Source organism: Chelonia mydas, chromosome 9, assembly GCF_015237465.2.
Source record: "Chelonia mydas isolate rCheMyd1 chromosome 9, rCheMyd1.pri.v2, whole genome shotgun sequence".
Classification (NCBI taxonomy): domain Eukaryota; kingdom Metazoa; phylum Chordata; order Testudines; family Cheloniidae; genus Chelonia; species Chelonia mydas.
Genome location: NC_057855.1, coordinates 98,908,110 through 98,921,521, shown reverse-complemented (window position 1 = coordinate 98,921,521; position 13,412 = coordinate 98,908,110). Strand labels below are relative to the sequence as shown.

The window sequence follows — 13,412 nt, the reverse complement described above, 5'->3', positions numbered from 1 at the left end:
CAGGAAGTTCCCTGTTTTCAGTCTATGTTATGATTTTGAAACCCTATTGACACATATTGGTCCAAATGCTAGTCCCAATGAAATCAATGGAAATTTTGTCATGGACTTCGGTGGCATCTGGATTGGGACAATGGAAAGTAAAACAAACCCCTGAGGCTGAACTGGTTCTTCCCTACCCTTTATAGGGCCAGCTGGGTCTGTTTGGGGTGTGGCCCCAGCTGCGGCTGCTCCTCCAATCAGCCCAGCTTTTCCCTTGCCCCAGCCCTCTCTCAGGGCTGTTTTAAGCCCTTCCAGGCAGGAGCGGGTAACCATCCCGTTACACTTTTCCATTTCTAATATATCTTTTTTGAGATGTATTAGACCAGAACTGTACGCAGCATTCAAGATATGTTGTATCATGGATTTATATAGTGGCATGATGGTATTTACTGTCTGATCATCTATCCCTTTCCTAATGGTTCCTAACATTCGTTAGCTTTTTTGACTGCCAGTGAACACTGAGTGGATGTTTTCAGAGAACTATCCACAATGACTCCAAGATCTTTCTTGAGTGGTAACAGCTAATTTAGACCCTACCATTTTGTATCATAGTTGGGATGATGTTTTCCTATGTGCATTACTTTGCATTTATTAACATTGAATTTCATCTGCCATTTTGTTGCCCAGTCACCCAGCTTTATGAGATCCCTCTGTAGCTCTTCGCAGTCTGCTTTGTACTTAATTATCTTGAGTAATTTTGTATTGTCTGAAATTTGCCACCTCACTATTTACCCCTTTTCCCAGATCATGTATGAATACGTTGAACAGTGCTGATCCCAGCACAGACCCCTGGGGGACGCGACTATTTACCACTTTCCATTCTGAAAACCGACCACTTATACCTACTCTTTGTGTCCCATCTTTTAACTGCACAAGATAGGGTTTGTGCAGAAGATAAACCCACAGCTGGCGCTCCCAGCACCATTGTTCTTGACTCAGTGGAGTTACATCAGGAATGAACTTGATGCATGGTTCTACTCTCTCTTGATATGAGCCCCTAACTCCCATTGCTGAGACTGAGTCATACATGTAGGCTGAGACTGAGGTTCCGTGTCCTGCTGTTGGTTATATGTGAATTGTGAATGTTTAACTCATGGCAGAATTTAGCCTTATCTGATTTTAAAATTCTGGAGCTGCACTTTGCAGCCTCCAATGTCTGGAAAGCAGCCATTGTTAATAGTAAGCAAATGTGCTTCTTTAAAAAATACTTTATTTTAACTTTAAAAACTGCACAGAGAGAGAGATCCACAGAAGTTGAAAGTAGAATTACATTAAGGATCTGATACATGCCGGGAGTGCTCCCAGAGTTAAGGGAACTGAATTAAGGCTGAAAATCTGGGGTGTGATGCTGACTCCATACTAAACTCACACCATTTGGCATGGGAGCAGAAATGCTCATTAGACCACACGTGGGCCTCAGACTCCTACCATGCTTAGGCCCTATACTGTGAGTTAAGTAATTCTGTGGGAAAGGGGATGTATCTAGCACTTCTCTACGCTCTGGCTATTCCAAAATGGCTTCTTAGGCATTTGGGGAAATACATGTTGCTGACCGCAATCGGGAGGCTGCTGTTTCAACATTTCACGGAGTTTAAAGGCAGAAGGGACCATTGTGATCATCACATTTGACCTCCTGCCTAATCAAGGACATATGCTTTTACCCAGTAATTTCTGCCTTAAGCCCATAAATTCTGGTTGCGCCAGACAAGATCTTTTAGAAAGCCATAATCTTCATTTAAAGGCTTTGAGGGATGAGGAGTCCACCACATCCCTGGGTCAGTCGTTCCAGTGCCTGATCACCCTCGCTGCTAAAAACGGGCTTGATTTCCAATTTGAATTTGTCTAGCGTCCACTTCCAGCCACTGGATCCTGTTCCACCTTTGTCTGGTCTATTACAGAGCCCTCCTCTATCAGGTATTTTCTCCCTGTGTAGACACTGACCATCTCCTGGGGGCCTGCACTGAGGGCAGCTCAGTCAAACCCATTAATCAGGGCCATCATTTTGATTTCTACAAAAACTCTTCAGTTTGGTGTAGTAGCAAAGGCCTGAGGCAATATAAGGGATCTTTAGCTGCTCTTGGACTGGAATAAACATGGGGCCTTTCACTGTAACTCACCTCCGTAGGAAAGCTGGACAGTTATTTGCTAAGGAACTCTTCCTGATACTCCATTAGCCTGTGGTGGGGTACCAGGATGCTTCCCGGGGCAGAGTTTTCACCACTAGGGTTTGAGCAGCTGTTTCTATTGCTGCATCACCCACTTCAAGGTTTCTTCTGACTAGGTCACCGAATAGTTTCTTTTAAGACGTTCACCCTCCTGCTGGATCTCCCACTTTGGGGATGGAAGTAATTCCGAGGCTAGACAACTGTTAAGGGTCAAGAGATGGAATAAAATTGAATGGTCCCAGAAGGGTTTCTTGATTCCCCCTTCCTCAGACCCCAAGTGGCCTCCTTTCTCTCCCCGTCCTTCTCTCAGGGACAGACCCTGTCTTCATTTCTCTTCTTACCCCACACTTTGATGTGCTCTATGCTCTCCCTTTCCCAGTTCCCCCTCTCCTCTCCTGAAAAGACTCTTGGAGCCAATTTCTGCTTTCATTTTCTCCAGTGACTTCATTGATTCTAATGCAGTCACTCTGGATCTACTCTGGTGGCAGCGAGAGCACCATTATGTCAGACCAGCCGTGCTGCAAACCCACACAAATATAAAATATTCACAAGAGCTAGACCTTGAGGTGGAACGGGAGATATATCGCTCTAGCTATCATTGGTAGCCTAGCCATAATTCAGCTGTGGTTTATATAGTTAATAGCCCTGAAAACCACATTCAGAAATGAACTCTAATTAGCATACCCAATGTTTGAAAATACCTATTTAAAATGCATGCATGTATGCTCGTTAGAGCTGCATATAATGGCACGTAATAAATAGGGAGAACTCTTCCCTCAGATGATATGTTTTCTTTTAGATCAGCTTAGTAGAGATTCAGTCCTGTCACTGGAAGGGCTCAAAGGATTGGCTCAGATTTTGGCTCTTGCATTCTGTGCAATTAATTTCCTGGCACTGATCTCTGCTCAGGCTCCGATAGGGACCAAAAGCCGCTACTGTTAACACTGTAGCAGTAGGTTTTTAAAACCAACTGCACTAAATGAACACTGCTTTAGAGACATTTCTGTATTGCTGAGCCCATTGTTGCAGCCATCAGGCAATGGGCCCATTGAAATCAAGGGAGTTTTGCTTGTGTGAGGCGAGAAGCGTCCGGTCCACAGATAGGGTCTTCTCACTAGTGAGGATGCAGAGCTCAGGCCCTGGGCTGGAAAGATTCTGGTTTGAAACGAATCCGGTAGAGCCAAGTTCAAATGTTCCAGACTCACATGAGAGCTGGTGCATTGTGCACTCCCTTTGCATGGCATAAATGGCTGCTTGAGATGCAGCACTCTGGAGAACCAGGCCCCCAGGGCATGTCTCACTTTCTGTTCCTTCTCGGAGGGCCAATCCTGCGCTTTCCTCTCTGGCTGTCCCTGGGCAGTGGAAGTCATGCAGTTCTGCTGCAGGAGGAAAGGGGAAGGCAGGCTGGGGCAGGGGCAGGGCTGGAGGGCCTCTGAAGGAAGGTGGGGTGGTGCTAGCCCTCGGGAGGTCAAGCCATGTGCAGGTGCTCTGCGTCTGCTCTGGGGCCTGGGGGAAATAATTCCTACTCCTGCTCAGTCAGTCAGGCTGGGTGCTGAGGCGAAGAATTCCTTGGACCGCACAGGAGAAGCGAGCAGGCTGTGCAGACTGAAAGGCTGGTCCCAGGTGCGTCTTCCTTGACTTCACTGGAATTCCACCAGGAAGGAATTTGGCTCATTGTCCATTTCAAGGACAGGATTTAATTTAATAACTGGTAAACAACATATTAGTCTCCTGAGTGAGCCCTTTGGGGATAAATAAACTACACGTTTTGAGTGAGAAGCAGATATCGCTACCTCCAATGCTCTCACTGGGGGGTGGGGGGAAGCCTACTCGCCCCTGCAGATTATCAACCACTGACGTAACTTGTAACGGGCTTGGGCTCATTAACATGAGCTTGATTTTGTATTTCCACTGGGTGTTTTGACTTCAGATTGTTAAATTAACCCTTCTAAACAAAGCCACAGAGAACTCCAACACTTCTAAATCGATAGAGAAAAATAACAATCTGCCTTGGAAAGCATGTGAGAACAGCAGCTATCTTACAGCTATGGGCTCTGTAAAGAAAAACAACAAAACACCAAGGGGTTTATTGCTGTCCTATAGCTGGTGTGTTCTTATTGGTGTAAGAGTCAAAGTTCCAAAGCTAAAAAAACAAAGAAAAAAGCATAGGAAGAACCTAAAGGCCATCACTGATGATGCAAAATTATTCCCTTTTTCATTTATGCTAAAAAAAACTATTGTTTTCTGATGAGGCAATGCTGGATAGATTGAAGGAACAGAATATGGACACCGTATAGAATCAAGCAGGTGGGTTTATTATGCACAGTGCTGGCAAAGTGTCACCTTGTTTATTAGGCTCAGAGACACTGCCAAACGATTGATCCCAGTGGATTATATGGATTTTCCATGGGCGGAGGGAAATGACAGGGTAGGCAGTCCCAAACCCCTGGATAGGTCCAGCAGCAAGACAAAATAAGCACAGTAGCCAATAGTCAAAGGTTACATAATGTCTCCGCCCATGGTTTCAGGTTAACAAGTAAGATACAATTAGTACACAGGTGTTTTTCTTTAAACAATGTCTAAAGTAAATGTCTAATAAATGTCTAAATAAATTGGTTAGTCTCTAAGGTGCCACAAGTCCTCCTTTTCTTTTTGCGAATACAGACTAACACGGCTGTTACTCTGAAAAATGTCTAAAGTGTGTTAGTATAAAATATATCTGTTGAATTCTGATTTGAGGTCCATAGGAATGAAGTACCCCCTTTGATTGTCCACATACCTAGGGGTTAAAGCAAAGAGACACATGAAAAGTACATGGCAACAACGCTTGCTTTTAGTTGTTCATTTGTGTTTCTAAAACAAGCAATTGGGAGGAGGGGTGTGCATCTGTTAGAGGGAGGATGTGATATCTCATACTGGCATGTTTGAACCTCTTCCATAAACTCAAGGTTGATGTGTAGGAAGGCACCTCTTCTGCAGAAGAAACAGGGCCCCTTTCATTCCTTAGGTCTGTTTGCAACTTTTAGATAAAGCCACCAATTATAATTTTCCATCTGGCATTTTGCTGACCAAGCTTATCTGAGCAATAAGCAAGGTTGTCTTTTGTTTGTTCTGTTCCTTAGCTAATACTGCTCACTATTTGCCGGGCTCTGGCCTCTGGACCAAACTCTGGACTTTGGGCCAGTTAAAAGAGCTGACACAGTCTATATATCAGGTTGTTACATAAACAGCATATGGATTTCGGCCCTTCAGTCCCTCCTCTTGACCCTAGGGTTCCCTAACCCGCCAAGTCAAATATACCTCCCATTCCCCCCAGGCCCTAGCCAGTGTCCCCACCCACTCCCTTTCATGTGACGAGCTTTGACAGCCTCAGATGGAAGATGCTGAGCGGTGAACTGCAGTTATACTGAATTCCAAAGAGCCGGACTCAGACAATCTGCAGTAAGGTCAGTTGCACTGGCGGCTTGGTAGCCATGGCAGAAGCCAGTGGGTAAATAAGGGCTTGTCTACACTGGCACTTTACAGCGCTGCAACTTTCTCACTCAGGGGGTGTGAACCCCCCGCCCCCCCCCGAGCGCTGCAAGTTTCAGCGCTGTAAAGCGCCAGTGTAGACGGTGCACCAGAGCTGGGAACTACGCCCCTCCTGGAGGTGGGTTTTTTAGAGCCCTGGAAAAGAGCTCTCCCAACGCTCTTCCGCAACCACACAAGCCAGTGTAGACTAGCCCTAAGTTGGATGCTGTCTTGTCCCCACGGTGTCCCAGCCCACACGGTCTGATGTCGTGTCCATACTATGGACTCAATTCACAGTGACCCAGGGGCGCCTCTGTAGCTTGCACCATGTGCTGTCAGAAAGGGGTCTCAGAGTAGCTGCCTGGCCTCCTGGGGAGAGTTGCAGAGAGAACAGGGAACCTGCACCAGGTCCAGGGGCGCTGTGGGTTGGGCTGGCAGGGTGTGTGTCAGGGGCAGGATGGAATGGCTGACGCTGTCTTATGCCCTCACAAATCTGTGCTGTTGCCATAGGATTGCCAACGATGGAGCGATTTGTTTGCACCCCTGTCTTGGCTATGAGCATATCTCGAGGGGTATAGTTCCTCTTCAAAGCGGCTTTCAAGCCCAACCCTTGGACATGCCATATGTCATAAATAGTTTCATGTGAAAGAAATTGAAAATGGGCTTTGTTCCGTGTCACATGACCGCGGCCAGTTGGTTTTTAAATGTAATTGTAATTCACAAAGAAGATGATAATTACCTTTGTACTCACTTAATAGCAATAATAATAATAATTAGGGACACCTACCTTATCGCATCCCACTGCAGTAAATTCTCTCCCCTGCTGTATTTTATTACTCGTTGTAAATTCATTCAAGCAGTACGCTTTGCTTTCAGCATGCCATCCTTCACTACTTTTCCTGGCCAGGCTAAATTGAGATAAATGTCACCGGTGCCTGGGTTTTGCTCCCAGCATCCCTCTTTGCTCATGGACAGTTACAGCCTGTGATGAGATGAACCTGAGAAATGATTCTCTCATACTTCAGAGACGTACACGTCACAGGCCTGCAGTTAAAAGACAAACAGAGGCCTCTGCCGTCCACTCCACAGGTTAATAGGAAGTGAAAAACATACAGGCACTTGAGGCGGCCTATAATGTTTACCCTGATAAAGCAATAAATGCACGATAGGGAAGTGACACTAGTTATCACAAGATAATGTTCTGGCATTGACCCAAATCACCATGGGCTGCTTTTAGTTACCAGTGTTCCCACTGGAGATTTATACCTAGCGATGAAGACATGAAAGTTCAAGCAAAAAAAAAAAAATCTTCATTCCTTTCTCTGTGGTTCTGTGCTCCCAGAGCTTAGCAAATTTCATAGCAATGCTAGTGTTGCCTTAAAGCCAGTGAAAGTCATTTGTATTGTGCCACGTGACATGGTTGGAATAGCACAATGCTTCCGCACATTCCATTCAGGCGGGCCAGCAAAGGGTTTTTGGTTTTTTTTTAACTTGTTTTGTCAGTCCTGTTAGGAGGAGATAAATTCCCAAAGGCACTAGGCAGGGAACTGGGCCTGCCATCTGCCAAAGACACCAAGGCAGGCTAGCAGGCCATTTGCCTTCGCTTCCAAGAAGATAACACTATGTAGGGAAGGTTGTGGGTTGTCAGGGAGGTGAGGAGGAAGGGAGGTGGCTGTCAAAGACCTCTTTCCTCCCACGGTCAAAGTACCTCAATGGAAGTCATGTGACTGGAGTTACTCTGGATTTACACCAGTGTAAATGAGGGCAGAATCTGGTTCAATAGTGCAGGGGAAGCAGAGCTACATAGAAGAGGCCTGTTGCGTCCATGCAGAAATGTTTACCGGACAAGGTGAGTGCGCAGTTTGGATGGGATTACATCTGTGGGACTCAATGGGAGTTAGATACTTAAGCTGCTTACGTGCTTTTGGAAAGTCCATTGGACACCTATCAGCATCTTCAGCTGTCCAAATAGGATGGTAACTCTGTAGAGGCTCATGCCTGCCCTCTGGAGGTCCCTGGATCATTTATTGCCTCATCTTGGCCAGAATGGTGATCATCACACACTGGCTCTTTGGCCATGGGTTGGGATGGACATCCTCCAGTCCGTCCCCTCTGTAGAGATCATCATAAGGGCCAAGGAGGCTTTCCGCAGCCCTTAGTTTAAAAACTCCTCCAAGACCTTTTGAATTTTATATGCCAGCGATCTGGTTCTGTTTTGGTGTAGGTGGAGCCCATCCGTCCTGTACAGGCTCCTCCTTTCCCAAAAGGTTCCCCAGTTCATAATCCTGAGAGCATTAACAACATGCAGCAAGAGTGGGTGGGATGGCTAAGAGATGGAGGCTCTAACGGAGCAGGATGGCGGAAGAGAATGAGCCTCCCGCCAGCTTGTCGAGTCCGGAGCAGACTGTTTGAGATATAATATGAGAGTCTGGCTCAGTACTCAGCTGCTAAGTGCGAGGGATGCAGTGACAGAGAAGCAGGAGATGGGAGAGGCGCAGGGGGCAAAGGATGCAAACTGGTGGCTTAGAAAAGGTTATTTGGGGTATATGCCAGAAACTAAATAGGAAAAGTGGGGCTGAGAGTGTAAAGAGCCAAGGGAATGGGAAGCTGCAGCAGAGGGACCAGCCTGCCAGGCCTTACTGCATCCCCACTGTGAGACAGAAAGGCTTTGTGGAGGAGAGAAAATGTGAATATCCCAAGTGATGTTGCCAGGCCCACCTGACAAAGGGAGACATCCAAAGCAGAAAGGGCAGCAGTAAGTGCATTCTTAATAATGACCGTGTGGGGCTCGCATGGGGGCCTGGGGTGTCCGGCCCCCATGGAAGGTTTTGATCTTTGCATCTCACTGGAGCATTTCTCCATTTCCTTTCAGAAGCAGAGACAGCTATTCTAGTGAATGTCTCCTCCTCTCCACGGCTAGTGCTGATTTCTTCTGAGTCCCTTTTTTTCTGCACTGCTGAAAGCACTATGATTAACACAGCACTGTCATTATCTTGTAATAACCCAGCACACAGCCATAATAGCTAAGCTGAGAAGGCCAAGGTCACCTCTGATACTTGCAAAGCCAATTAAGACTTATAGAGCAATAAACTCAGACTTCTTCAAGTCATTTCATTTTATTGAACAGACCCATTTTTACTTTCAAATCACTTGCACCTGGAAACCATCCAGGTTTCACAATACAATGGACTATGTAAAATTTAATGATTTAGTATTTTGAGTATGAACCATTGTGGATTTTATTAAGCTAGCACGGCATTGCAGCCTTGCCTTTCGGATGCGAGCAGCGAGTCAGAATGTGTCTGGGGCTATTCCAACTGACTTGACAAGTTTGCAGAGTTTCCCATTGGTCTTACTTCATGATTTGTGCTGCTATGCACTTTCAAAAGAAAAGAAACGAGCCCTCTTTGTGTATCTTGGCGTTTTCCTGCATCCGTCAGAATTCAACGGTTCAGCCAGCGCCTATCTGCGTGCACTGAAGCTTGACTAATTTTTCCTTCCAAAAATCTCAAACAGGTTGGCAAGCTTTTCCCTGTGGCCAACAAATCTACGCACTGACAGAATGCATTTCAGTCATGGAGCTGGTATTCATCCTGACCCCTGATGAATATAACAGCCAGAGGATATTATGGATTCTTTCTTACTGCCATCCCCATGCAATTGCTAGGCATACAGGTGCAGAGCTAGAAACTGATAGTTAGGGAGGATCTGATGTAACAACAAAACACCTTTTGTAAACAATTAAATGCCCCTTTGCAGCGGAATAAGATTTAGATGTTTCAGCCTAGTTGAATGAAAGATTTAAAACTCCCAAGCAGGGAAACATAATTCTAGATCAATAGAAAGCAAAATGATGTATTCAACTGGGGGGGCGTGAAGGAGATGAATGTGTACGCTGTGGAATAAAAGGAAGACGCCATATGTTCTAGGATTTCAAACCTTTATTGTATTAAGCGTTAGCACCATTTGTGATACACAGATTGCATGGGCGCAGGAAGCAGTACCGTGTAGAAGGGCTAGTTGTAGTGGGAGGGTTGAAATGTGTGTGTTTGGGTAAGAAATAAGCCCAAATATTAGCTGAGCTGCAGTCTCTCTAAGCCAGTAGGCTCCTTCCTCTGTTGCACAGGTTTGCTTCCCCCTCCCCCCCCGCCTCACAAAAAATCTTCTTGGATATTCAACAATATTCAGTGTGAATGTTAGCATTTCCAAATGTCAGAGACTGAAGGCCAGCTGCCAGTCAGGGTCCCTGCGAGGGGCAGCCAGGGAACGTGCAGGCCAAGGCTACAGTGCTCTAGGTGTTCAGGATATCCCTCCCCTTTTGGAAATGTCAGATTCTCTTCTCATCCCGAGACTCCCCCCGCCCGCCCGCCCCATGACCTCGCTGCTGCCCTTCCTCACATTCATTGCTCTATTGTTATCTCCCCAGCCCACGTTACATTACCCTGCTGCTCCATGGGCCTGGCCTTACATTTTTCTATGTCAGTCCAGAGAAGCAGAATCATCCTCTTCCTCCCCGACATCATGGATTTTTCCTGTGTCCTGTCTCCTTATCTTCTTTGTGCAGATGGGAGAATTCGTTTGGTCACAGTCAGACTCTACCTGGGAACTGTGCCTCGCTCAGCCGGAGCCTCGGCTGGTGCAAATTGGTGAGACTCCACTTACCCCTTCACTCTTCTCATTCAAAAGCCCACGAAAAACTACCTTTGCTTTCCATGAAAGCACCTTTTTTAAAATTGGGCATAGCAAATCTCCGTCTAGCGCACCGTGTGTTTCTCCTGCGTAAGAGGCTGAGTCTGAACTGAACACCAAGTGGTCACTGACAGCAGATTCCTCGGCATTTTGAAGTGCAGCTCATTCGTACCAGTGACACACCGTAGCTGCACACAACATAGACACCTTAGAGATTTGAGTTTTGATAGACTGTGGAAAAATGCAAGTGATGAGCTAATGCATTTTTCAAGCCTGTTATTCCCCTGCCATCCCCTACTGGAATCTTTCTTGTTGGCCCAGCACAGGCTCCCATGTCTAGTTAGAAATACTTTTTCAGGTCACAGTTCCCTTGAAAACCACGGCTTCAAATAAAGCAATAGAAACATTTAATGACCCTTGAAAAGGCTGCGCAAAATCCAATACATCAGGCTCACCAGCCCACTTCTCGGTCTCAAATTCTCTCCAATCTCCTTGCTTTTGCTTTTCCTCTCCAGATTCTCCTTTCAGCTCTTCACTTTCACATTCGTCTTGATTTTGCTTCAGACTCGTAATGCTGTGTCTATTCCTTGCATTTACTGTTGTTTGTGCTCCTTTTAAATTCTGTTTCAAGACTTACTGCTGGGAATGGAGTTTGAGGTTGTGCAAATCTCATGAACTACTTTTTAGGGGCTTGTAAAAACTAGTTTCAATGCTTGATGATTTCCCTGATCACCCTCTGGGTATTTTTTTCCACTCCAGAGTGATTCAATTTAAACAATATTTATTGTAGCTAGTGGCAAGAGAATTGTAGATATTAAGGCTAGGCGGCCTGGCTCCCTGCAGAACCTAGGCTCATACAAGTCGGTTGCTTATATCCATGTCTAAGCCAGGTCTCTTTTTCATTAGATTCTGTTCTGTCTGCTCCTTTTCCCCCCACATGACTTTTGAGTCAAACTTTCAAGCTACAGTGAATAAGTTCAGGGTCATACAACCTGAGTTTACCCCCCCCCCCCATTTACACCAAGGAAGTATTTGTGGGGCAACAGCAGCAAACTCCGGCATACTCACCTAGCACGACAAACCATTGTTGTGGTCTTTAATCACCTTCGGAAGCTGTTTATTGCTTTTGTATACTCTACCAAGAACATTATTCTTGAATAGCTTTATGCCGCAGTGGTGTGAGATGATTAGGGTTGCAAGGAAGCCTGTCTTGATGTCATCATACTTTTCATTAGTACAGTGAAATATGGCAGCTTGTCCTGTTCTCAGATTGACGTGATTACTACTCGGAAACCCTGGCACATTTCACTAACACCTGACATCTGGAGGAGAATTATGGGCGGCAAGACAGGCTTTCAAAGTCATTACTTGGTACCAAAGGAGGGCTAGCCTCGTTTGCTTTTACAGCTACTGTAGCTAGCGGTAATGGCCCTCATAGGTTGCTACTGCTAGTGAAATTCTTGCACTAACACAAATCCCTTGTGTGATATTAAGTGATGGAATATACCATGAAACAATGAGCAGTGTACGGGCAGTGACTGGAATCCATGATGTCTTCTTATTTAAAACTAAACCGTACAGACTTCCAAAATAGGCTGAGGCGTTCAAGAACTGATTACAAAACCCAGCATACTGCAGCTTCAGTGACCCAGATTGAAATTTTAAGACAGTCATCAAGCTACAGCCTGCCTGTGGTTGGGGTGGGTGGAGATGCATCGCCTCAACAGAAGCTTCTGGAGACAACACCGAGCCTGACCTAGGTGTAATGCCCTCACAACCACTGGGGAAAGACCAGCCAGCAGGCCCTATGCTATCAGCCCAGCTCTGTTAGCTGGTGTGCGAATGGGAAAGGCCAGGATTTCACCCTCACTCTGCCCCTTTTTGGGATGCTAGTGCTGTGGTTGGTGCTATTATTCATGCAGTCCTTGCCCTCAGGAAACCCTAGGACTGCAATTGCAAACTGGTCCTGTACAGAGATGCCAGCATGGGGAAACCCATTGCAACCTCCCCTGTTCCTGAGCAGCCCCTGGTCTGAATTACACCGTTTGCTAGATGGCATCCGATGATGCTGATAGAGGCAGGTGTGATGCCATCAGCCTGTCTTTTTCTTCAGAGAAGCCACTGAGCATGCTGATCCGTGAACAGGAAGGTCTCTTTCACTGCAAGAAAAATTCTTCTGCGACAGCATTCAGCAGCTCCACAAAAGAAACGGACATGTAGATAGTTGGTAACATTGTCCTGGATAGAAGTAGATTTTCATAGCCCTTATCACTGGTGCTGAATCTTGTCCTGTAAACAGTCAGCAAGCAGCACACACTTCCAGTGCTCAGAGTGGCCAACAGGAAAATCGGATTTGCACTTCCACCATTAAACTTCTAGTTTCCACAGCTGAAATTTATGCTGGATGATGATACACAGCAAAGCTCCGTAAAACCATGTAGACAAGAATGTCAGATCACTTCCTTGGCAGGATAATCTACTTTGACACTGCCGAAGCCATAGTATAAATAAAACCAAGCTCCTTTTCCACACAGAAACATACATGTATACAAAATGCCATCATCACGACTAAAGCGAGCCTGCAAAACATGCCAGTGCCCCACCTTTTAAACCCCCTGTGTATAAAGTACATGAGACATTAGCACATGGGGCCCTGGATGCCACATCTCACTCAGCATTGCCAACAGAATAAAAGCAACTCTGAAGAAATACTTGTGAATTGGGATCACAATTTCCTAGCACAGGGCAGATGACGCATGGGAGACAACATCTTCCCTCATGCACGTTGAGGTGCTTGCTGCATCAAACCAGGCTGTACCGTCCTGTAGTGCGTATAGAACAGAAAGTTATGCCTAGCACTAGGAAAGGGCCATAAATGCCTCCTGGCTGTGTGCTATGAAACAAGTACAGTGTGTTAAGTAGGTGCAAATGCTGGGATGGTCTACGGGGCAGGGAAGGCACCACCTAGCTGCAGGCAGCCCCTCTGCATGTGTTCCCTGTAACCCATGG

At 46.0% G+C, this 13,412-nt stretch overlaps 1 long non-coding RNA gene across 1 annotated transcript; it reads right to left on the bottom strand.

The window, feature by feature from the left end:
• Nucleotides 1-4,498: 4,498 nt before the first annotated feature.
• LOC122461731 lies at nt 4,499-10,032 on the bottom strand. The gene is made up of 2 exons (XR_006283867.1): nt 6,502-10,032; nt 4,499-4,983 (listed from the first exon to the last, which is right to left on the bottom strand). It is a non-coding gene; the product is annotated as an uncharacterized LOC122461731 (long non-coding RNA).
• Nucleotides 10,033-13,412: the final 3,380 nt, after the last annotated feature.